At 38.1% G+C, this 27,051-nt stretch overlaps 1 long non-coding RNA gene across 2 annotated transcripts in view; it reads right to left on the bottom strand.

Moving 5' to 3' along the window:
* The window catches only part of LOC138145675 (uncharacterized), an 85,271-nt gene extending 60,835 nt beyond the window's left edge, over positions 1 to 24,436 (bottom strand). For both annotated transcript variants that reach the window (XR_011164288.1, XR_011164287.1), the window contains exons 1-4: positions 24,373 to 24,436; positions 21,846 to 21,952; positions 19,138 to 19,210; positions 15,126 to 15,212 (exon numbers count right to left, since the gene is read on the bottom strand). This is a non-coding gene — a long non-coding RNA (uncharacterized lncRNA). The remainder of the gene's footprint in view (positions 1 to 15,125; positions 15,213 to 19,137; positions 19,211 to 21,845; positions 21,953 to 24,372) is intronic.
* Positions 24,437 to 27,051: the final 2,615 nt, after the last annotated feature.

The following is a 27,051-nucleotide window of genomic DNA, read 5'->3' as shown; positions in this document are numbered from 1 at the left end:
CAATACTGCTCTCACTTCCTAATTTACTTTAAGGTCTGAAACTACCACATCTAGTTATTTCACATCTTTTTCCTGAAGTTGGAAGTTCCTGACCCTCTGCTCTTTCAAATGAATCCCATTATTTTTTCTAAGACAATCTTTAAGTAATTGGGATGGCAGTACAGATTGGTTAGGTAAAATGATCATTTTCTAAAATTTATAAGCTTTGCCTACCAATGAAAATAAATATTACTGGGGCAGCTAGGTGGCACAGTGAATAGACAACCAGCCCTGGAGTCAGGTGTGTGACCTTGTTGGGCAAGTCACTTAAACCCCATTGCCCTGCCTTCCCCCCTCCAAAAAGCAAAAAATAAATATTACTTCAATTATTTGGATCTTTGTATAAAATGTGTTTTGTGTTTATTTTCACATAGTTCCTTCCTTTGTCTGTTTTGGCAGGTATACTCTCATTTTTAAAATATTGTCAACTACAAATATCCTCTCTGCCCTGAACTGAAACCAGGGGCTCTAACTCTCCTGCAGGTGGCCACAGCCAGCAGGGTCCTAGCCCCTCTGCTACTGCACTCATGAGGTATATGTTAACCTATCTGTATTTAGTGTTCTTCCACAGTGAAAGGTCCTTCAGTGTCCTCCTACTTAGCTGTCAGACCCCCACACTCTACCTAAGATGAAAGTTTCTAAGGCTGAAAGACTCCCTCCCAACCTCAAATGTCCCCAAGGTTTGTTGTTGATTCCTGAGAGCTGGTTTGGAGTCTGTACTTCACTCAGGCAGCACCTCTGGCCCCAAGGGTCAGGTCTTTCTTGGGGTCTTCTCAAGAAGTCTTAGGTGAAAAACTGCTTTACCCCACGTTCATTTTCGCTGCTGAGGAGACCTTGGTCTTTTTTTGTGGTAGAAATTTGGGAGAGGCGAAAGTTCTCTCACCTACTCTGCCCTCTTCCCGTTTTTGGTTATTTTTGAGGAAAAGACCAGAACAGAAAATCTGATTTACAAGAATCAGAAAAAAAATTATGTAAACATGAAATATAAGGGACTTAATATGGTTAAACTGAGGAGTGGCTAAGTGGTGCGGTAAAAAGAGCACCGGCTCGAGTCAGGAGGACCAGAGTTAAAATCTTGCCTCGGACACCTAACACTAGCCGTGTGACCTTGGGTAAGTCACTTAACCCCAATTGCCCTCCAAAAAGCAAATATATATATACATATGGTTATTAAACTGTTTACTTCTTAAATGGGAAAATGATATTTGTCACTCTTCAGAATACTATCATTACTAGCATAGTTCAAAAGAGTATACACAAAAAGCTAGAACCTGAGTTATGATGGGATGATGCTAAGAAAACAAAATTAGAGAGATGTGAAATGGAGCACATTATCTCATTCAAAAAACGTGTAAATGGTAGTTTGGGAACTTTATTCTCATCAGAACTATATAAAAGAGGGAATAGCATATACATTTAGTAGCATATAAAAGCCTTAACTTATAGAGAAATAGAGGGCAAGGGAATAAGGGAGGGAATTTTAGATGTGCAGATTAGGTAGGCAGTGGTCAAAAGATAGTTAGATTTCTAAGGAAGGAAGGAGAGGGAGAGAGAGAGAAAAGGATAAACAGTGAGGAAAAATAGTATGGAGGGAAATACACAACTAAAAATTATAATTTTACATGAGAACAGGATGAACTCACCCATAGAACAGAAATGGATAGCAGAATGGATCAAAAACCAGGATGCAATGTTACTGTTTCTAAGAAACACATTAAAAATGAAAGACAAAGAGTAAAAATAAAGTGCTGGGGTAGAATTTATTATGCTTCAGCTGATGTTAAAAAAAAAAGTTAGCAGACCAAAAAAAAAATCAGATAAAGTGAAAGCTAAGACATATAATTAAAATAAATTATGAGATACTATATTATGCTAAAACATATGATGGATAATGAAATATTAATACAAAACATCTAAGTAGTAAATGCTATAGAATTCACCTTTTTAAAGGAAACGCTAAGTTACAGGTGGAAAATGCTGAACTATAATAGGATACTTCAATCTTCCCCTCTCAGAACTAGGTAAAAATCAAACCAAAAAATTTAATAAGTCAAGGAGATTAATAGAACCTTACATAAGCTAGATATGATAAGACACCTGGAGAGAAGTGAATGGGAATAAAAAGGAATATATTTTTGTCTCAGTGGTACATGGCATTTTTACAACAGTTGATTATATTGGGCCATAAAAAATTTGTATTTAAATGCAGAAAAACAAATATTAAAAGCATATTTTCCAGATCATAATGCAATAAAAATTACATTTAATAAAGGACCATGGAAATACAGATTATAAATCAATTGGAGACTTAATCATAAAGACTGAGCTAAAGAAAAAGTCAGAGAAACAATTTTATTAAAGAGAATGGTAATAACGAGACAACTTATACAAACTTGTGGGATACAACAGTAATCAAAGGAAAACATCTCTAAGTACTTACATCAACTACAGAAAAAGCAGATTAATTGGGCATGCAATTAAAAAGCTAGAAAAAGAACAAATTAAAAATCTCCAATTAAACACCAAACTGGAAATCCTAAAGTTAAATATGAGATTAATAAAATTAAATGTAAGAAACCACTGAATTAAAAAATAAAACTAAGAATTGGTTTTATGAAAAAAAAAAAACCACACACCATTGTTTAATACGATATCAACTACTGAGATAGCCATTTTGTTTTCATAACAGCTACAGCAAAAAAGCCATGCATAGTTTATAAAAAAATTTTAATACACTTGAACTCTTTATTTGCCCTCTGTCAAAACAACATTCCCAGTTAGTACTAGAGGTTATTGCAATGTTCTATCAGTAGGCAAGTTTAGTACTGTTTTTGTTCAGATGGGGTAACACCAAAATCTTGTTCACTTTGAAAAGTTTTATTTATATGACATTTCTAAGTTTACCCATTGCTGCCAAATATTTTTTTAAAATAAATGCAACTAATTCCCCTTTCTGGATCAAAGTTTAAAATGGGAATCTTGCATTGATCTGGAGTATTAAAGCATCTACTAAATAATCTTCAAGGGCAAATAAATATTACCTAATGAATTTGCTTCATCATTACTACCACTTAGAAAAATGGCTTTCTTCTTTTAAATTCAAAAATTCTTTTATGTATTTTGTTGCAAGAAATCCAGTATAAATTTAGCCTAATGTAGAAAAGAAGTGTCCTCTGGTAATTCTAAAACTAAAAAAAAAAAAAAATGTAATATACCTCTCCTTACCAATTTCTTGATACAAATAATTTGTGAAAAACTGCATGGGGGGAGATGGGTCACATTTTTTTAATTTATGGAATAAAACAAGCATTCCCATAACATAATGTAATAATAAATGATTGCACATGAAACTGCAAGTCTATTATAATCATGTATATATTCTCATTTTTCCTTCCCTCCCATCCTAGATATGAATACCATTAGATGTGTGTATGTGTATACACACACACACATATGTAAAATCATTCTATACATACTTCTATTTATCAGTTTTGGTCTCTAGATGTGGATAGCATCTTCCTTCATTTTTCCTTTGTAGTTAATTTGGGTATTTATAATAGTCAAACTGACATTCATCCAAAGTTTTCTTAAAATAATATTGCTGTTACTATATACAACACTCACTTGGTGCTGCTCATTTTACTCTTCATTATTTCATGCAAGTCTATCCATCTCTCTTATATCGAAGATCAATGAGATCATCATTTATTCTAACACAATCATATACCAAAACTTGTTCAGTCATTCCCCAAATGATGGGCAACCCTGCCTGTTGTATACATTCCAATATATTCCCCGCAATTTCCATTTCTTTGTCACCACAAAGTACTATAAATGTCTTGACACATATAGCTTCTTTTTTTTTTCCCCCTAATCATCTTTGGAAATAAACCCAGTTTTGGTACTGCTAGGTAAAAGGGTAGAGGCAGCTTAATACTCTTTGGGCATAATTCCAGATTACTCTCCAAAATATGACTCAGTTCACAATTCTATCCAAAATTGTGTCCCTATCTTTCCACATACCTTACATCTGTTGCTTTCCCCTTCAATCATTTTAGCCAATCTGACAGGTATAAAATGATACTTAAACTTAATTTGTATTTCTCTAATCAAATGATATAGAGCATTTTCTCATGTGATTGATCACTCATCATTATAAATTGATCATTCATCATAACCTGACAGATATGTTCCTTGTTTTCCCAATTTTCTTGCAACACCTCTTTATCTAGATCATATATCCATTTTGCCCTTATCTTGGTAAAGATATGGTGTAGGATATTTATTGGTCTATGTGCAACTTGTCATTATTTGCTTTCTAGTTTCCCCAATAACTTTTACCAAATGAATTCTCATCCCAAAATCTTAAGTCTTTAGACTTGCCAACTACATACTACAATTATTTATGGCTGTAAGTTGGAAGTCTATTCTGTACCATTGATACCATTAATCTACCTTGCTATTTCTTAGTTACTGTCAGACAAGTTTTGATAATTACTGACTTATTATATAGTTTAATGTGGTACTGCTAAAGCACCTTCCTTTATATTTTTTTCCTTCATTAGTTCCTTTCATATTCTTGACTTTCTGAAGTTCCTTTGGTATTTATTCTTGGCTTTTTTGTTCTTCGAAAAGATTATTTTTTTCTAAATCACTAAATACATTTTGGTAACTGGGATGGCGTTAAACATATAGTTTAGGTAAAATTGTCATTTTTACACTGGCCCTGTCTACCTATGAACAATTAATACTTGTACAATAATTGAAACCTGATTTAGATTAAGTTTTGTGTAATTATGTGTATGCAGTTCCTAAGTTTGTTTTGGCAGGTATAAATAATCACAGCTATCTTATGTCGTTATTTTAAATGGGGTACCTCTTTATCTCTTCTAGCAGTTTTATTTGTTATATAGGAATTTTGATCATGTCCTTTTTACTTTATATCCCACTACTTTGCTAAAATTACTGCTTCAACTAACTTTTTAGTTGAGCTTTTGGGATTTTCCAAGTATACCATATTATCTGCAAAGATAAATTCTATACTATAAAAATCTTCTGCATCTACTGATACAATCGTATGATTTTTATCATAAATATGGCCAATTATGTTGCTTTTTGTGTTCTACCATCCCTACATTCCTGGGATGAATCCTACTTGGTCATAATGTATAATATTTTTAATGTTGTAAATCTTTTAGGCAATATTTTATTTAGGATTTTTGCATCCATGTTCATTAATGAAAATTTTTTTTTATAAAAGGAGTTCAACAGACACTTCATTATTCCAAATAACTGATTTAATATTGAAATTGATCTTTAAATATTTGATAGAATTCACTTTTGCCTGGTCCTGGCACTTTTTTCTTATGAAGCTCTTTTATGGCCTATCCAATTTCTTTTTCTAAAACAGATTTAGATATTCTATTTCCTCTTCTGCCAAACTAGGCAACTTATATCTTTGTATATATTCCAAAAGATTCCTTTTCACTTAAATTGTTTAATTTATTGGCATATAATTGGGCAAAATAACTCTTTACTATTGCTTTAATTTTATCTTTAAGATAGTCACCCTTTTCATTTTTAGTAATTTTGTTTTTTTATCAATGGCTTATCTATTTTGTGTTTGTATTTTTGTTTTTCACAAAACCAACTCCTAGTTTTATTGAGCAGGCTTTTTACACTTTAATTTTACCAGTCTCACCTTTTAATTTTTATCATTTCCAATTCAATATTTAGAGATTTCTGGCTTGCACTTTGTCTAAAATACATACCCCCTTTCTCTATTGATGCAAGCATCTTACAAATCTCTTCCATTAGTGTATATAATATCTTTAAGGGCAGGGGCTTATCATTTTTAAAAATACATTACTTTAGTATTTCCACTTCTTAGCGGAGGAAAAGTCTAGGTATTTGGACTCTTTCCTCTTCCTCATAATCCCTCTCTCCTACATTCTCCTAACGTTCATCTGTCCCACTGTGACCTAGAAATCTCTGCCCTAGAACCCTCCTTTCTTAAAAATCACAATTTTAAGGGGCAGCTAGGTGGCGTGGTGAATAGAGCACTAGCCCTGAGTTAGGAGGACCTGAGTTCAAATCTGTCCTCAGAAGTTTGACATACTAGCTATGTGACTTTGGGCAAGTCATTTAACCGGAATTACCCTGCAAAAAAACAAACAAAAGCCTTTGGGTGGCTAGTTGGAGCAGTGAATAGAGCAAGAGGACCCGAGTTCAAATCTAGTCTCAGACACTTTGTCGTGATGACCTGGGGATTGAATCTGGGCTCAGACACTTAGCACCCACCCAGAAACACCTGGCCGTGTAACCTTGAGCAAATTACTTAAGCCCAATTGCTTAGGGGAGGCCAGGTGGCTCAGCTAGTAAGAACACCGGCTGCAGTGTTGGGATGACCTGGGGATCAAATCTGGGCTCAGATACTCAGCACCACACCCAGAAATAACTGGCTGTGTAACCTCGAGCAAGTTACTTAACCCGGATTGCTTAAAAAAAAAAAAAAAATTCCAGCCAAACTTCACCCTACTTAAGCCAGGACTCTGTCCTCCTCTGATCACTACTTTTGCTGCAACCTGGAGGTTTTGCTATATTGTCTCACAGTTACTCTTTAAATAAATCTGATTCTATAATTTGTTCTTTGACCCAGTTAATCAAGATAAGGTTGTTTAATCTCCATTTAGTTTTTAGTATGTTTCCGTGGTCCCTTATTAATGATGCTTTTAGTATTTTTACTTTTCTGCTTTTAACTATAAATTTTTTATGTCCTGGGGTGGCTAGGTGGAGCAGTGAAGAGAGCACCAGCATGCATGGTCAATCTTTGTAAAGGTACCATGAACAGCTGAGGTGTATTCCTATTTCTATTCCATTCTCTCCAGAGATCTCCTATCTAGTTTATCTAACTATTCACTTCCTTGACTTCCATCTCCACCTGTAATTTGTTTAACTTTTCTCCATTTAGAGCATATAGGTTCAATATTGATATTGCTTCGTTATCTATGGCACCATTTCTGAAAATGCAGTTACCCTGTTTATCTAGTTCAATGTATTTTAAACCATGACTCTGTCTGAGACCATAATTGACACCCCTGTCTTTTTTGCACCAGGTTAAAGCATAATAAATTGTGTTCCAATCCTGCATTTTACTGTGTCTATCTCTCATGTTCCTTGTAAACAATTTTTTTACTCACTATTTTCCTTCTCAGGCTCTTTTTACACTGTTACCTGCTCTTCCTTATTCTACCCACCCCTCTAAGAGTTCTTCCCTTATTCTCTCTCCCCTCCTACCTAAATCTTGATCTACATGCCCTTCTAAAAGTCCCTTCTCCATTTTGTCCCCCAGTCTTCTCACCTCTACAAGTCCATAAGACTTCTACACCCTTCCAGATAAAAATGCTGTTTCCTCTTCAACCCAGATCCAAAAGAAGTAGTATTTTTAACAGTAGTATTCTTAACTAATGCTCACAGACCTGTTATTTTAACAGAGCCTAATATGATTATACCACATTACATCACTACCATCAAAAATTTAAATTAAAAATTTCTCAAGATATCATTGTCTTTAGATTTGAGAACAATGTAAAGCCATACTTTTGTAATCAACTAGTCATCATTAATTACATAAGCTCCATCAAATATGTGCAATAAAATCAGTCAAGAAATACTTATTAAGCATCTACTACATGCCAAGCACTGTCAGGTGCTAAGGATACAAAGCACAAAGAATAGAACAATCCCTACTCACAATAAAAAGAAATTAAGTTTCTTGACTGAGCCCAGGTCATCTACAACATACCTGTTCTCTTTTCTACTGTATTATCTCTCAAGAGGAACCGTTCCAAATTTTTAAATCATCATTTACCATGAACTATTTCCACCATTTCAATAGCTAGTATATGGTATTAACATTTCTTCTATTAAATAAGGCTTTTTATATTTAAGTAATTGTTAACAACCTTACGCCATGCAAGGAATTCCTTTAATGTCAGACAACATTAAAACAGCTAAATTTCTCTGTAAAAAAATTATTTTGTCCTGCCAAAGTATTCAGCATGTAGATGTTAAAGACAAAATTTCAACTTATTCAGATTCTTTCTTTTTGAAACTAAAACATTCTTACAAAGCAAACAGCAGGCTTTACTTCCCAACAGTACTTGTAAATCCCAATTAGTATAGTGGGTTTTTTAAATCTGTTCATTTTAGTTTCTGTATTTCACTACTTAAATGGTCTCCATTTATAAAGACTTCAACTATCTCAACTATCAGTATTTACACTCCAGTTTGGCAAACTGCTTTAATTACTGTTTCCATTGTGACTTTAAGGTATAATTGAATTTATACAAATTTTCAGAAAGGCATGTTAAAAAGCAAAATAAAGCAAAGCATTACTTGAAGAAATCTAATTCAAGGGCTTTTGTTGTGGGGGAGGAAAATCAAGAATCATGATTTTATTTGCTACAGGGCAGGTTTCAAACATGGAATCGAGATATATTTATCAAAATAAAAATCAATATATCACAAGTAACATTAATACATTTCCAAGTCAACATGTAGTATACAGGGATCATATATATGACTTAGTGGACAGATTCTCATTTCTATTTGAATTCGATACCACTTTTATAAGGTAACTCTCAAGTGTGAAAAGTCTTTCCAACAATACAGACGGGCAACTCTTCCATAAATTAGTGCTAGAGTTGCCTGGAGGCACTGTTCTGCAAATTAGAACTACAATTGCTTAAAGGAACTGTAATGTTAAGTGACTTGTTCAGTGACAAAGCGTCCAAGAGGAAAAGTCGTGCCCTCTCCTTGTATCTCCCTCTCTTGAGTACATTCAACTTTTGAGTACATACAACTTTTAGGTAACCTACTACTTTCAAAGCAGTGGTAAACACTATGGAAACAGGAAAAAAAAAAGTCCTTGTTGTCCTCAACATACATTCTATTAAGTTATATGCTATAATGGGTTTTAATTGACTTGGCAAAATAAGGGGTTAAATGGCTTAATATATATCTCCAGAAGATACGTCAATAAAATTTATTTTAAAAAGATAACTGGAACTATGGAAAAGGAGTGGCAGAGATGGAAGTTCATTATAAGAATTGAGAGGGTAAGGGAAGAATGAGTGGGTGATAGAATGAGATAGAATGCACCAAGTATGTTTATCACTACTTCTATATACCAACTTTCATTTTTCAGATGTCAGTAGGTCATTTCCTGCCAACAGGGAAAATGGGGACTGCCTATTGTTGGGATATAGGACATTAATTCAACATTATTTAGGAAGCACTTAAAAATACCTACTGACTATAGCATCATATACTGTATAGCTGCTATAGAGACAAATTAATTTCCTATAGAAATTTACAGTTTAGTTGATTAGGTATGTATGTCCAAAGCAAAAAGTGCTCAAGTGTGATTGCATTGATTTAGATATCCCCTTTAATCAGCAGATTGCCCGTTCTGTGTGAGTCATCAATGCTACTCCATGGATTCTCTTAGATTTCTCCTGATGCTGCAAGGATACCAATGAGACACTAGCTGTTAATCCCTTGTTCTTGCCACTTGGGGAAGCAAGCAGGTGCTGCAATGGATAGGCATAGTGCCAGGTCACATTCAGGAAGACATCAAATCTAGCTTCAGACATTAGCTTTGTGATGCTGGGTAAGTCACTTAACCCTGTTTGCCTCAGTTCCTAATCTGTAAAAATGAGCTGGAGAAGGAAATGGCAAATCCCTCCTGTATCTTTGCCAAATCAACCCCAAATGGGGTTCAAGGAGTGACTTAGCAATTTTCCCCATCATTCGAATACTCCCACCCTTTAAAGAGCCATACCATTCAACAATATTTAACAACAGCCCTCTCATCTCTCTTCTTTGGGGCCTGGGTTGCTCTCCTTAATTCTGTACTATCCACTTCAAATTGTTTTGCAACATTTGTTCTTTCCACACCAATTTGCTTTTTTGTTTCAGCTTCACTATATATCAGACCATTTAAAAGTCTTTCCATGCTTGCTTTCACGTCATTTTTTACAACATAGTAATATTTAAGCAACTTAACACATTTCACAGTTGCTGAAGATCGACTTTGTTCCCAGTTCTTTACTACCACAACATGGGACTTTTCCCCCCAAATCAATTCCCTCCTTAGCATAAATGACTACAAATATCCAATAGTACAATCTCTCTGGATCGAAGCATATGGACATGAAGCACTTAACATAATTTAAAATAGCTTACCAAAAATGGAAATCACAGCTCCACTAAAACCTATCTCACTCCCAACTCTTCCAGTATTGAATTGTCATCTTTGCTACTTCTCTGGGTAGAACTTAATAGAACCTTCAATTTCTATTGTTCTAATCATCTCTTAATTGCTAGACGTAATATATTTTCTTCTCACCCCTGATACTTGCAGAATGTCAATTCTTTTTCTTTAGACTAATAACCATATAGCTTTAATTATGACCTCTACACAGGTGATCCCTGAAGCCCCAATTCTGGCTCTAGTATCTCCAGAGTCCACATTTTTAACTTGTTTTTCGGATGTTTTTAGCAGCTTGAAATTCTACATACTTTAACCTTATATATATGGCCCTTTTCGTCTCAACACACAACCACCCTAATTCTCTTGACAACCCATCACTAGACTTCCTGTCACTAAGCTTCAAAATCTGTCACCCTTATTTTTCACTCAAGCCTATCCCCCTAAATCCAGTCAGTTGTCAATACAGATCAATTCTACCACTTTTTTGTCTCCCTCGTATAGCTACCACCCTAGTTTCAAGCCAGCCCTTACTGTTGCTGGGACTATAGCAACTGCCTTTTAATTAATTTGACTTTAGCTTTTCTTTAGTATGATCAAATTGATTTTCCTAATACAGTCTTACCATATAATTTCCGAAAGAAAACTTCACTGTGTTACCTGGAGAATAAAACCCCCACTACTAGCTGAAATCTCTTCATTCAAAATCCAACTCAGGTGCTACCTACTCCATAGTTTTTCCTGGTACCTGACAATAGGGGTCTCACACCGATTCTGCAACTTTAAGATGAGAATAGCATCTTCCTGACAGGGTTGTTCAGAGGCTCATAAGAATGTTAAGATGCTTTGTGATCTTTTAATAACATGTATTTTTCTTCCTGTTTTTTACAGTAGACATTATATTCTACCTTGTACAAATGAATCCTTGAGTCCTTACTAGATGCCAACCCACTCTGCTAAGCAATGCAGTTAGTTGGGAGGGTGGGTTGGAGGGGAAGATTCACTCTCAAGGAGTTCACACTCCAGTTGGGAGAAACAATACTTACCCAAGTTCAGCTGTTGGGTAGTGGTAAGGTTATTTAAGTCATTGTTCAGTTAAGGGATGGATTACAAGGCCCAGGAGTTAACATACACAGGCAGAGTAGTGCCCAAGGTTCTAAGGCAGGGGTGGAGAACCTGTGGCCTTGAAGCCACACGTGGCCCTGGGGTCCTCAAGTATGCCCTCTGACTACAAACTTCAAGGAACAAATTCTCTACATATGGCTGCCAGGATGCAAGTTCCCCACTCCTGATCTAAAGCATACCAACATGGTAAGTAAGGCCTGATGTCTGGGGTGGCTGGGGAAGATGAGTAAAGGACCTACTCTTCCTCCATCTCACTCAAAGTATTCTAACTGGCAACTTCTAGATTATCCAAGTGATGTGAGCAGTCATTGTTTTCTTTGTCCTGCTGCCCCTCTGTGTTGTCTCAGCAGATCTAGATTCAGAGGTAAGAGAATTGCAAAGAGACAGATTCCAATGGCAGTTCTGAGTTAAAGACAAGGTCACCAGTAGCTCAGCAATTGTCCATTTTCATCTTCATATCACAAGTACCTATTATAGTGCCTTGCGTATAGAGCAACTAAGTTTTAAAACAGCAGTGTTTAACTGAAGAATTTATAATAACAAAGTATATGAAGTCCAACACATTTCAATAGCCTTTGAATAACCACAACAGAACAGAGTAAAATAGGCTCATAATGATGCTAAATCACAAAGCAGCTGATATTTAAGGATAACTGGTGACCTTCAAAACGTCTTGGTTTATGTATTTATTCACTCACTTTTATTGATACTCCCACTAATTCTTCTTTAACAAAGTAAAGCCTGGCACATCTATAGCACCTCTCCTCCCACACCTCATCCCATTCAGTTCCACCATGGGCATGACTTGTCATGCCTATTTCTCACAGCCTCTCCAGCATGTATCATCCTTGCCACTGACAAATGAAAGATGGAATCATAAAATTGCATCTTAGTGGCAATTTGGCCAATACTTTTATATGGCTATAGCCCAAGTTTCTTCCCTTGAGAACTTTTATGTACTTCCATTTTATCAGTTAGGGAAGCTTTTTCTTACATATTTGAACTAGTCACATGCACATACATGTACTTATACAGAGACAAATAGGAATTGATGCCCTTAATTTAACGCAATTGCCTTTAATTTTGGCCACAAAATTATATTCCAGGATCTTCTCTATTCCTCAGTTGTGAACTTTTGTCTAGATTGGATAATATCCCCTACATTTCCCTAATTTGTGATTCTTAACATACAAGTTACATATCCAGCTAGTTATTTTTTTCTTAGTAACTTTCTATCAAATTGTCCTTATCACAACAGCTAGGGTCATGTTTCTTGAATACTTGTAATTAGATCTGTGAGCTTCTTTATGTTATATACCTAATTTGCTCCCCAAGATTGATCTTCTCACAAGAAATTGTTTTAATAATGATTTTATAATTTAATGTCTTATGATATGTACCCTTTTGTGCATATTCTTCTAATTCTACTCAGGTGGTCCACCCAAATTATTGCAAGGTTTCAGATCATCAATCAGAAGATGCTTTTTAAAAGAATGAACTTGTTTAAGTTCTAATGAGGCAGAGGAAGGGGAGAAAATTTTTAGAATCTTAATGTCAACAAGGTCAGATGCAGACAATTTAGCTTTGAAGATAACGTATAATGCAATATAATGTATTATGAAGATAATGTATAAATGTAAAATAAAAAGTGGGGAGGCCACATTATGGGGTGGTGATGGTGGCTAGAAACAATACATATAATTGAATTATGGGAAGGAGAAGTACATGAAAATGTATAAGTAATCACTAGGGTTACTTTCTTCAAAATTAGATGAATTAAGACCAGAGTGGGTATCTTAGTAAAATAACACAATTATGTTACAACTCAACAATATCTTATATGCAATTCTTGCTTACAATCTATTCTTGGGTGCACCCAATTTACTGGTGGCTTTCCTCTAGGAATTATAAGGGTACTACTTGCATTAATGCTCTTTCATAGTATTTAAATCCTTGCAAGTTACTAGGTTAGATGCTAGACAGAGAAATCACAGCCCCATTTCCTCAATGAGTTTAGATATTAATTTTGCTCATCTCTTAAGATTTTATTTTATGACCTCAAAACCAATGAACTACATTTTAATTCAAATTCCAAAAGATTTAGTCAATATATTGACTTAGTTGATTTAACTACTATACTAGATGGGGAAAAAAAAGCAAAAAAACCTTATAATAACAGAAGAGATCTATACTCCCTCCCTTGGTATATCAACAAGATTTTACCCCAGACTAAGGAGTTTTGTCCCATAGAAAATTGTCATTTCTTTTCTGGACAGTAAATCACCAATAAAATCCTTTACATTTACTTGTTGTATCACAGATGAAGTCTGATTCATTTGATGTAGCTAAGGATTAGCTAAATCAGAAAAAGTAGCTATTAAGAAGTACCAGATCAATCCAGACTTTTTAGTTCAAGACATTTTTTAAAATCTCAGGATATCCTTTCCCTCATGTGGTTAAAGTTTAGCAAACTACCTAGTCTCTCCACTACAGCTTTTAGTTTTGCTGTTGCACAAAGTTCCTCTGTAATAATCATAGCACAATGGCTCTTTACCTTCACGTACCAGTTTAGCCATTTTCCAACAAGAAATGCTGCTGTATTCTGTTGTTCATGGGACCTAATTAACTCCTTCATAGGAGTGGAAACGAAGCACAGGCACAAGGTTAACAACCACTATCCTTTTGCTCACCCAGTATTAGAATGACAATCTGCTGAAGCTTGTCAATTCTACCTCCAAATCACTTCTCCCCTCATACCTCACCTTATTAGTACAGTAGAGTCCTATTGGATCAATCTCCCTGCCTTCTAACTTTTCCCTCCCTTATCTTCCAAATTTAACAAAGTCAGCTGGACAGCTAACACCTCCATTTCATCTGAATTGCCCTAATACAATATTCTTCTCATAAGCCATTTCAGAGGTTGGTTATGAAGGATTGAGGCACCAATTTTATCACAACTAAAAAAATAGACAAAAGGACTGCATTTGCAAAGATTCTAAACGGTTAATAAAGGAAGTGGAAAGGGATGACAAGAAATGAGAATAACAGCTGATAGAAACCTTGTCATTTAGGTTTAAGAAATTTTATATAAGAAAATAGAAGGTCCTAGAGGGCAGAGTTACTTTCCCAGAAACTACATGGTCACAAACTGGAAATCAGACTTCAACAAACCTTATTTCTCCTACCCAAGACTAGTACTTTTGCTGAGTACTAAAGGCTAGACAAAACTTCATTAAAAATTTTTGTAACACCTATCAAATTAAAACATCCAAATTGGCAGATACTGCATCTTATTTCTAGTTTGAAGAAAATCTATGAATTGTGTATTTTGTGAGCTCGTGTATATATATATATATATATATATATATATATGTATGTATAAATAGCTATCAGAAAAGGGCCTCCATTTAAAAAGATAAATGGCTTTCCAAACTGATTTGGGGAGAATCATAAAAGGTGTTTTCGTGTATTTCTTAGGGATATATTACCATAACATTCAAAATATTTAGTAACAAATTCTTTAGTTATTGGGTTGTTCCCATAGAAGTCTACTTCACTGATTCAAGGCTGTAAAAAAAGGCAAACATCCTACAAGGTAAAAAAGTCTTATCAACATTTGATTTTATAAATGGTAGTACACTATATACAATTTAAACAATTAAGACTGTATGTGGTAAAATTTGAGTACCTGAGTAGTTGATTGTAAATCACTGAAAGCAATCTGAAGTTAATCTTCATTATAAAATTCAATAGATAGAAGAGGGATCGGACAGTCCTGGAAAACAAAATCCATGCTCATAAATTCACAACCTCTTTGGCATGATTTTCCAGGTAAATAATTTGAATAGTTTATCCTAACTGCAAGTTTTAAGTTTATCATCAGGTATCAGTCATGCTGTGTGGGTGGGAGGGGGGAGAACCACTGTCACTATCCCAATTTAGTCCTAACTACAACTCAACAAAGTTTAGGACATTTATAACCAAATCTAGGTATTTCAAATGATATCAAAACTTAAGACTATATGATCAGTATCATCAAACACCCAAAAGTCTGGAAGATTATCCGACTTCCATACCAAGGAGATATTTCCTTCTGACATTTTTACTCAATTGCCAAAACTCTGCCATGGATGTCTTTTATCTTGGGTTTTTGCTTTCTAAACACTCCACGATAGCATCTACTAACTAGGATTGAAAGTATAGTAATGTCCAATGTTACCAATAAGTAACCAATGAATCATGAAAATTGATATAACAGGCATAACACTCAAAGATATTTTTAAATGGGTTAATACTATCCATCATAAAGTTAATTATCACTCCCAGTCAGTACTAAGATAAATAATTTTTCAGAGAAAGAAACAGGTTCACAAGTTAAATAACTTGAACAAGATTACACTGATACCAGGAAACAAAAATAGGACTCAAAGCCAGGTTTTCCATTCCCACTGCAATGTTCTCCTTTGGTGGAGAGGGATGGTTCTGGTTTGACACAGCATGGGCATAGGAAAGAAACCAAGAAAATCCTCTAAACCAATGCAGCAACAACAGTTCTTTATATCACCATGAATCACACCATGTGACAAACACTGCCTCCTCTTTCTTGAAGTAGTTTTTAATATCGAAAATTAGGGCACTAGAGTAATTTACAGATGTGGTTACAAAACTGGGCATTATTAAAAGAAAGCAATTCTCATTTAACTTCACACTTCTTAAAGATTACTATTAACATGTTTCAAACCATGATTATCAATGAATTTTTTGCCCAACAACACTGTAAGTGTAATTATCTCAAAGTTAAACCTTACAATTTAAATTGTTTATTAGTACAAGGAAAAATAGTACTATGATGAAACTGACCTTTTTATTCCTATTTTCTAAGTACTATGGAGCCAATGTTATCTCAGGAAGATATGCTTATACAAAAGACAAAGATCAAGACAGCCAGGAGTTAGACCAGTTACAATAATAAAGGTGAATGAACTAAAAATAGTCTGTAACAGCAGTTGAAGTGGTAAATTGGCAAATAAAGTATTTTAAAAATTGGTGAATAAAAAAAAATGAATTGGAGAACTGGATAACTTGAAGGGTCTTAGCTATTGTCAGAAGAGGGATATTAACAGTAAAAGCTGCTGGAATAATGGGGGTGGAAAATATGGAATCCTTAAAATATAATTGCAGATGCTACCTGTTATAGCTTTCAGGCTGTCAAGGAAAATTCACTGAATGTGGAAATCAATGAATGTGGAATCAGGAAATTCACTGAATGTGGTAATTACTGCTGGGGAGATCATGTGAAGTCCTTTGCAAATTTTAAAGTACTTAAATGACAACTTTAACTATTACTGCTGGTATAGCCTAATCCACAGTAGAACTTAACAGAAAATGACTTACACTGATCACTCCTATTAAATTTTAGAAAATTGTTCTAAACACTACTAAAATTTTAAGTCCTGGTAAATTATGTGGTAACCTAAGCTTTTGGTTGAGGTACCAAATAATGAAAACCCCAAACAAGCAATTCATGACTAAATTTGGTACCAAGACGGAAAAAAAAAAAAAAAAAAAACAACCCCACCCCCACCACCTCTCATGGTCTGGTTATGAAACTCCAATGCTCTGACCTACTTTCCCATTCAGCTATCCAACTTGCCATGATGGAATACCTGTGAAATACTTAAAATCCAGCAAGATTAAAATTTTTTATCAATTTGATCCATCCAGTCAAGAACCAATGTAGGCTATTTTTTTCAGCATGGAAAGCTTTAGACCTGGAAGGAACCTTGAAAACCATTCAAATCTCAAGGGCCTATTTATAGCTGAGGATAACATAAGCAATTAGCAGAACAAGGACTAAAATCCTGGTAAAATACATTCCTAATCCAAGTCTTTATAATATTGTTGTTCAGTCCTTTTAAATCATATCTAGTTCATGACCCTCTCTGGAGTTTTCTTGACAAAGATGCTAGATTGGTTTGCCATTTCTTTCTCCAGAACATTTTTACAGATGAAGAACTGAGGCAAAAAGGGTTAAATGACTCACCCAGGGTCACATGGCTACTAAATGTCTAAGAGAAGTCTTCCTGATTCCAAGTGAGGCACTCACTCTATTCATGATGCCACCTAGCTAGCCCACTATTACACCATGCGGAAGAATAATTCTTTTTTATACTCCTGCCCTCATCATGATCTTACTCCCAACAAGACTTAAAAAAAAATGTTCTGGAGGAAGAAAATAAGTTATGCATTTTTCAAGTTGATTGATAAATCAAAGCCATAATTGTTTTCAAATTTTTCAATTAAGGGAGCACCACTTGAGTTTCTCCTTTGGTTCTATATTCATGAAACCCTAGTCATTTCAACCATTTAAGAGTCTCAAGTTATCACCTTAAAATTCAACAAACACCAAAAACTAGGTTAATCTCTCCTCTTAATCTCATTGTCTACAGAATGAACAATTTTTAACCCACAATTCTTCAACATCTACTCACTTATTTTAAGCACTGGTAGTTTGGCCTGCCTAAACTACTTGCTTCAAGCCTTTCTTGTCCCATTTTCATCACCCCAGCAATTTTTTTTAAGACTTCCATTTCTAAACTGGGCTATAAAATATCTTACAACTTCTGAGGTTAAAATTATCTTTTAGATCATATAATTCAAACTTTGAAATGGAAAAGCACATTTAATGTTTTAATTTGAACACTGAACTTACAATCAATGTTTTTTAAGACTGCAGGTTAATAGTCAAAAGAAATGACTGAAAAAATTTCAGACAAAGCATGTATGTTTACATGGATGTGTGTGTATTGATGGAACTTTAAAGTACTAAGGAAATGCCAGAAAAAAAATTTAGTATGTAATTACGGTCAAGCTTACCCACATCCCTCACCACCTTCTTTGGCTTTATTTCTGACACACCCTCCCCGTAATACATCATTGTGAAATGAGATGGCTTTCTAAGTTGGGAAGAACTTTTAATATCTGACCCACCTTTCAAGAATTTAGCTGTTATTTACCATTTGAAATACCAATTTCCCTCAAAAAACCAAGATATTTCTTTGAAAATTATCATGTATTAGGTACTATAGAGGGTCAGCTCTTACTAACTTCAAGTCCTACTTTTTAACACAAACTATATACTAGAAAGACCGACTTATCCAAGAAATACCAATATGTCACTATTTGAAACTATGCTTATTCCTTGTATTGATATACTTACCATGCAGGTCACTATTGCTATGGGATTAATTGATGATCAATAGATGAGAATAAACCTATACTGCCTTCACTTTTAAGTATATATGGTAAGCCCTATAGTAAGACAATTTGACTAATGGGAAGGAGTAACACTTCAGTTCACCTTCATACCATTAGGTCAGAATTCTTTTGGACACTAAAATGGAAGAGGAAAAATGAATACTAGTATTTTGCTGGTGAGCAAACCCACCAACATTTAATTTCCTTCCTGGATACTACTAGCCTGAATTAATCCTATATTAATTTTGATCTTTGGTTAACAGTAAGCATAAAAAAATTTCAATATTTTAGATGTAAAGGGGAAAAATTTTTAAGTTTCATGTTCTCAGCCTTGAATTTCAGCAACAATTTTTTCATTATTCAATCCTAAAAGTAGAGTAAAAAAGCTATTTGGTATCAATTGTCTCACAAACTTACCTTAGTGAATTTCATAGTACACTTACCTATCATATCCCCTTCAATTCCCAAATTAAAGCAGTTTTAAGGGTATAGAGTTCAGTATCTCAGATATTTCATCTAAAACCAACATGAAAAGTATATTTTGTGAAACAAAGCCTTAAGCACAGAGTAGCAACTGACCCACCCCCATAACCATAACTTAAAATCTTATTAATTGCCTGTTTTAATGGAAAATTTTAGTAAGACAATCACAAATTAGGTGTTGTACATGCAAACCCTATTCTTTAAAGTATTCAGACAACACATTACCCAACTACACGTGTTTTTGTCTTTAAACGAAATTACTATTGCTGGAAAAGATATTACAGCACTTTTGAAAAAAGTATAAGAGTTAAAAACTAAAGTCAGTCATGAGGACTTGATAAACCTCAAGCTTTCCTACCCCCTTCCTCCTCCAGCACATAGAATAGGGATTTCAACTTAGTACTTGATGCCAAATTTAATGATTCTTGCCACTAAACCAATATAAAGCTATGAGTGTTTAACATCAATGGTTACCATATCTAAAGAGCTGAGCCACCATGAGAAAGTTATAACCTAGGATGAACATGAATATCAACTCCACATGAATAATATTTTGAAACAGCTTTGGCACCTGTTAATAGATACCTTGAAAACTTTCATTTAACTAGTTAACTAATGGTGCATTAAATAAGTACTCAAATAGCATCTTTTCAAAACCATATTTCTTTGCTAACATGATTTCAGTAATTTATATCTGCCCTAGTAACAATCAGATATTGATACTTAGATGGTTACTGCAAGACGGGGACTTACCTTAAATTTGTAATTTGTATTATGCACTTCTCTTCAAAATCATGAGGATTTAATTCTAACAAGCACATAAACATCCAAGAACTCAAATTAGCCTAGATAAATTTACTTTCAACTTTAAGACTACTATTCATCCATGCATACAACCTAGATTGAAGTTTTAAATTAACATAATAAAACCAAACAGACACTACTACAGCAAATATTCAATGTAGTTTGTGCTCCAAGTACTTTAAGATCATTTTATTGTGGAAAATGTTATCTTCAACAACTCATTTCATTATCGTTCGGCCACAATCCCCACCAAACTCAACAGGCCGGGACAAGTGCAATACTACAGACAGACACAGCATTGCAACTGATCCCAACCTGTGTAGAAAGGGGTTTGACTTTTCCACATTTTTTTCTACTGACTTTCCACCACCACAGTCAGTTTTGCATGGATTTGCACAGCAGAATATTATACAGCTGGATGCAAACCTGCAAAACTAACCATAGAACAGTGCTCAATTAAAAGTTTGAAGAGTAGATTCGATGAAGTTGTAGTTCTACAGCTAGCAGTACTTCAAGTGCTCATAATGCAGTAGATAACTAAACACTACCTGCACTATAAGCACTTTAGTGCTACAAAAGCTGTCCTTTCAAGTACACTGGGCAGACTTCTATATTGCAGCAATAAAAAGGATAAAAATTATTCAAAACCTCTTGATGAAGGAAATAGCAGGCCACCATCAGTTTTGCATAGATTTGCACAACTACATTCTTCTTGTAGTGCAACTATGCAAAACTAACAGAGGACTGCAAACAATAAGCTATTGGAACACCTATATACTTGCTTGGCTTGAATTACTGGATGAAAACATAACTTCTTATGCCAGAAGGAGCACTTAGGGCAGTAGATGCTAATCTACTTCACTATCTGCACTAGATGCACCTTAGAACAAAAAGCACTTGACACCAGCATAATACATTACATTAAATCCCACCTACTGTTCCAGAGGCGGCTGTCACTATAATGCTACAAGTGCCTTCACTGCAGTAGATTCTACATATCACTACCTGCACTGTAAGCACTTTGACATTATTCTGACCGGTTACTATCTTCAGTTACAACATGATTTAGTTTTCTCCATACCTGCTTGATGAGGGAAAAAAACACACATGAAAAAACCTCAACCATGATGAACCATTATAAAGTTTCCTGTGAATAGTATTAATTCCTTACATAGAGAAATGTTATTACTTTGTCTCACCCTCAGTAACAATCAGGTAATTACGGTCTTTAAAAAAATTATACAATCTGTACAAGTCCTTACAAAAGAATAAACCATATTCATAATTTAAGACCAAGACACTATTGTTGAATAAATAAATCACAAAAGTCAACAGAATTTCAAGTAAAAGCAGCCTGAATTATTAGTTGCTGTAGTATGTATAAAAACCAAAAAAAATTATTAGTTGCCCCCCTGAACAAAAATTATAGAAATGCCTCTGTAAGATAATTTGAGTTCTAACTTAACTTGAAATCTAGCTAATCTAAAGGACAATTTTTAATTCTGAGATTCCTAATTGCTAAGACAAGCATAGATGTCTGAATACAAATTCAATGTTAATGGATAAAAAGCATCTTTCACAAAAGCTTAAAGAAAGCACTGTATCCTCTTATGTACCAAGCTTATCAAGTGTACCAATGAAGCCAATTAACTGCTTTGCATGAACTGATTTAAGCTTGATATTAGTTAACTAAGATTTTAGGCACTTATTTTACTGATTAAGAATTTTACTTAGAGAGTTAAATTCTTAAAATACCAAATAGAAACAAAATTAAGACTTTAATTTCTGTTCTGTATTTTAGACTTAGCTACAAATATAAACAGCAAAATATAAGACAATTTATATGAAATTTAAACATACTTACAGTCTTTTAAAAAAATGACTTTCAAGTTTTCCATACAACTCAAAAAGTTCTTTGATAACTTTTTCCAAGGGTGGCTGGTGGGGGAAAAAAACCACGAAAATTTTCTTCTAGGAAGAAAAAAAAAAACTTTGAAAATTATCACTTGCAGACTTACTTGCTTCCAAAGTACACTTTTAAAAAACCCAATTCCATACTTAGCCATTTTATTTAGCTTCAATATTGATATTCTAACTTACTAAACTGGTAAAAACTTGGATTAAAATACAAACAAAATATAAAGGAGGATAATCGACATAAAATACTAATTTACTGCACTTAATAATGGAAATTAAGCATATTCTTAATTATTGATACTAAATGAACAAGCTTTCTTCCTCCCAAAGTAAAGAAGGTATAAAAGTAAGAGACACTCTTCCGCTCCCCTCCCCCAGTCCAGACCTCGTGGCTTCTAGCCCATGCTTCCCAAAGCTGTAGTGGTGGTAGTTGCTGAATATCAGGATTTTTTTATGGGGGGAAGATTGAGGAGAACGCGAAAGTAAGTGGCTAACGGGAGTAAATATCTTTTTCTCAAACGCCCTCGACCCAGGATTCGGGTTTGGGGATTGAAAAATTAAAAAGGCGGAAACACCCAAAGCTCGACAAGAGTTCCCTACCCTCATGGAGCTGGAGCAGCACATGTCGCACAAGGGAAGCGCGGTTCCCTTTCACCACCACCAGGGGGCGAGGGGAGGTCAGACCCAGGCTACAGCGTGACTCCCCCTCCCTCCCCCACCCTTAAACGCCCCCCCCCCTTCCCCAGCGGAGGCAACGCGGCTGCTCCGAGGAAGGCAGAGGCCCAAAGCCCCGGGAGCGCGGCAGGGCGGGGAGGGAAGTAAAGGGAAGGAACGCATGCTGCTCCCTCGACTCTCCCGCCCCCTCCTTTGTGTGTTATCTCCCCCCATCCCCAGGCCTCGTGGACACACCCCTCCCCCAGAGCCCGACCCGAGAGGGGGGCGGGGGCTCTGCGGCTGCTGGTGCCGCTCACACGCGGCCCGAGGCCTAACTAGGAACAATCGGCAGTAACACGCAGCCGCCGCCATGTCCCCCACCCCCCGCGCAGCCAGCCCGCCCGCCCCGGCACTAACATGGCGGCATGGCCGCCACCGCCACCACCACCTCAACCACCGCCGCCGCCGCCGCGTCCCAGTCCCTTCGGCGCTGCCCACTTTATAACTAAACAGAGAGGAAGCCAAGACCACCGCGGCGACGGCGTTGAGGCGTGAGCGCCCTCCCGCCCGTACGGGGGGAGGGAGTAAGAAGAGGACTTCCTTCCCGCTCGCAGGGCAGCGCGTGGGCTCCCTCCCTCCATGGCCTCCAACACCGCCGCGGCGGCGTTAACAAAAGCCTAAGCATGTGGAGGTGTGGAGCAGGAAGGCGGGAGGGCGGGAAGGGGCGGGCGGAGGTGCCCCCTGCGGGATGCACCGCCCCCCAACCCCCACGCTCTACTCGCTTGGCCCCGGCGCGCCTCTCCCGCCCACCCTGGCACGCACAAAGTTTGGGGGGCCTTGGTGCCTCCCCCTCCCGCTGCGGCCGGCCCGACGCCCTCACCGGCTCGGGACAGGCCCAGCCGCGCGGGCGCTTCCCGCGGCCTGGAGGGCTGCCCCATGTGCTACCGCCGCCGCTGCTTTGTTCTGGAGGCGCTTTAACTACACCACCCCCCACACGCGCGCCTGCCTCGCGGCCCGGGCCTGGAAGAGGAAAAAACTTTCCCAGCCCAAGACCCCTTCCCCCCTGCACCTCCCCCCCCACTTGATTCACTCACCCCCGCAAGCTATGGCGGAGGGGGGAGGCAGAGGGCAAAAAAGGGAGGAGAATCTGCCCCCCACCCCTCCCTCAAAGTGGGGCCATTGTGTGCGCCGCGCTCCTGCCCGCCCGCCCTGGCGGTGTCCGGGGAGGGGGGAGGGGATGCGGGGAGGGGGTGGGGTGAGGCTCCGGTCTGGAGGCTGGGGGTGGGGGGAGTGGGGGGGGCGCAGCACGACTCCCTATAGCACCCAAGGAGCGAGCGGCGCACACGCTTTTTCAAATCTCCCTCATCCCCTCCTCCCTCCCTCCCGTCTGCCCGCCCGACCCGCGTGCAAGTGAGTGAGTGGAGGAAGAGTCGCGGCTGCCATGCGACTGCTTCCCTAAACCTCCAGGCGCCAAGCCCCAAGCAGCAACTGCAGCTCCAAAGCAAGCACCGCGTGTGCGGCCGGGTTGGAGAATCCCTCTCTCGCGCAAACCTTCCTGTCCGCGCGACTACTCCCCGCACGCACCCCCTTCCCCAACCCACCACGCTGCGCCCTCCCGCCCAGCCCCGCCGCCGCCACCATGCTGCCGCCGCCGCCGTTCCTCCGGGGAAGCCCGCCTCCCTTCTCTCCGCGCGGCGCAGCACGGCCCGGGACCCCCCTCCTCTCCTCTCCCCGCCCCGCGCCGCCTCCCGCCGGGACGGAGGGAAAACCTCACACAACAGGTTTCATGTCAATAAGAAACGCGTAGTAAAGACACTCACCAGTAAGGAGGAGCCGCTGCCGCCACCATCTTCACTCCACGCTCTCCCTTGCCCCCGCCTCTCACCCCCCCCCTTCCCTCCGCCCCACCCCCCCCCACCTCCGCCTTACTACAAGCAGCGGCTCTGGGCCCAGGGGCGGCAGCAGCGAGCGGCCACCCCCGTCCCGGAGGTGGGGAGTTTAGGGTGGGGGTGCCAGGGTCGCCGCTGCGCTGCGAAGGCAGGAGGGCGCCCGCGCCCCCCACCCCCTCTCCCCGCGGAGCTTCCTCCAGCTCGTGCTCCTCCTCTCGGCTCGGGCAGCGTGAAGTGGCGCGAAGGTTCAGCTCGGGCCGGAGAGTCGATGGAGACGCCTGGCGCTCGAGGGGACCATGTGGGTGAATGAAGGGCGGCGGCTCCCGCCTCAACGTAAATATAGACAAGCCCCACTCCCTCATTAGCATAAAAAACAAAGTACTTCCGAGCTGCCCGCACGCCCGCCAATCACGGACTGTCTCCGCCCCCTTTGCAATTCATCTCGCCCCGTAGCCAACCCGGGGAAAGCCCGAGTGAGCTGCTACCTTCGCCACCCACCCAAACCTCCGCCCCCTAACTCCCAACTCCCCTGCAGGGGAGGCACACCCCGCCCCTCCTCGCGCTAACGTCCGCCTCCGCCCACGCCGCCCGGTGGGTCCTCCTTCTAGCCTGGGCAGAGGCGCGCGGAAACCCCTTTGCACTCCACGCACTCTTTCCTTGACTTCCCACACGTTCAACCCTGCCCGAGCCCCCAGCCTGAGCCTGTCGCCCCACAATAAGTCTGCTCAGAGTTATCCCCGTCGCCGGACGTGCCACAGGCAAGCTCTTCTCTTTGCACACACACACGCACACTCAGGCAGCACCTCGTGTCCGGAGGAGGGAAGCACACAGCCTGTCCTGGTCACAGTGGGACCCTGTGGCGCTCGTAGCTGCTTATTGTTACTGTTGCTCACCGCTCACGCGAGTTCAGTACTCTTGGCTGTGGTCTCCGGGACTATTTGGCAGGGAGGACTAATTCAAGCAATCCTAAGGTTTGGGATAAAGTTTAGTGAGTGATTATGACACACCTAAAAGTTATCACGTTTCTTTAGTGCCAAGGATTTTCTTCTTGCGGACCGAAAACTTAAAATGAGACTTTTGCGTTCACAGGCGAAACGTTGACCCAGTTCACTCATCCCTCTATTGACCACATACCTGAGCTAAGATTTTAAGGCGAGAGCACACTTTCTTCCATTTTTTTTAAAGACTAATGCAAACGGCCCTGAAAACACTATACCACACTCCAGGCTCTTCACTAGGAATTGTGAAAGTTAAAAAAGAACTTTGTACACAACAGAACAACTGACTCAAACTGAGGACCCTGGAGTCTGAGCCTTCTTACACACACACACTTGTTTTAATGCTGTTTCCAGGCATAATCTATCTTTTTTTTTTTAATCAGGGCTTATAATTTTTGCTATAAATAATTTTACAGTGGTTTGACCTAAATATATGTCTAGAACCTTCTGTGGGTACAGCACTCAATTTCTGATTTTCTACACCAAATGCCAGTGGTAAAAGCTTATTGCTGGAAGATGCCTAAAATGTGGTCTATGTGAAATAGAAACCCTGACAACACCATTACCTCCTCTTTTCTCACATTCTTCTGACCCTCCCTCCCACTCCTTTGTTGACTTCACTGAGGAATAAGTTAGTTGTGAAATAGAGGATACTGGCTCCATCCTCACCTCCTCTGTGTCACTCATCTCCCAACCAGTGCTTACCATATGCAACAAGATAAAGGGCCTTTTGTGATATGCCTACTCATGAAACTTGAGAGAGGCAACCAAATTATTCACTAAAGTAAAAACTCATTTTAAAGGATATTTTTTGGTGGTCAGGAGCCCAATCTGCCAACTCTTCCTCTTCCCCTCAATACTCCACTTTGTACTTTAAATTAGAAATACTGTGGTTGTGCACAGAAAATGAGCATCATAGGTTCCAAATCATGGGAAAATCCCCATGTTCATACAGGTTTCTCAGAAGAAAAAAATAGTAAGAATTTGTGTAATAGAAGTTAAACAGTTGTGGTCTGATTCTTATGACTACCTATACATATTTTATAGATTTCATCTAGGTATGTAAACATATTTACTATATCAGTATACTATAATGATTTCCATTGCTGATAGTTTTAATCATTATTTGCTGTCTTTTAATTTCCTTTTCTACATATGACGGCACATTGGCAGTTACTTTTGTGACTTCAAAAAGAAACACATTTTAGAGTTTTTAATTTTCCTAGAGTGTTATTCTTACTTTTAGATCAAATTAGGCATTAAAAACATCTTTTAGATCTAGAATTATAAAAAATATACCTTTTCAGTAAAATGTATTTCTCATTACTGTCATTTATTTAAATAGTATTCTAACCAGTGAAGATGGGCACCTTTCTATAAAACTTATAATTTCAATAGGCTATTTTTAGCAATTTAATGATATCTGGGTCAGAATTCTATTTATGAAACAACCATATTATCTGATGAAAATTTAATAGATTTTAAAAACTGTACCGTCTTACAATTTTTACAGTAATTCAAGCCTGGGAGAGAATGCCTTTTGTATTTCTTATACAACTACTTAGTGGGAAATTCCAGAAAGTTTCAAAATGAATATTTTGAATTTCATTTC

The sequence above is a fragment of the Petaurus breviceps genome, unplaced genomic scaffold (assembly GCF_028583685.1).
Source record: "Petaurus breviceps papuanus isolate PSGF00001 unplaced genomic scaffold, PetGlider_PUasm1.0 90743, whole genome shotgun sequence".
In the NCBI taxonomy this organism is placed as follows: Eukaryota; Metazoa; Chordata; class Mammalia; order Diprotodontia; family Petauridae; genus Petaurus; species Petaurus breviceps.
Note: the sequence above shows the minus strand (reverse complement) of the source record. Positions and strands in the feature narration are given on the sequence as shown.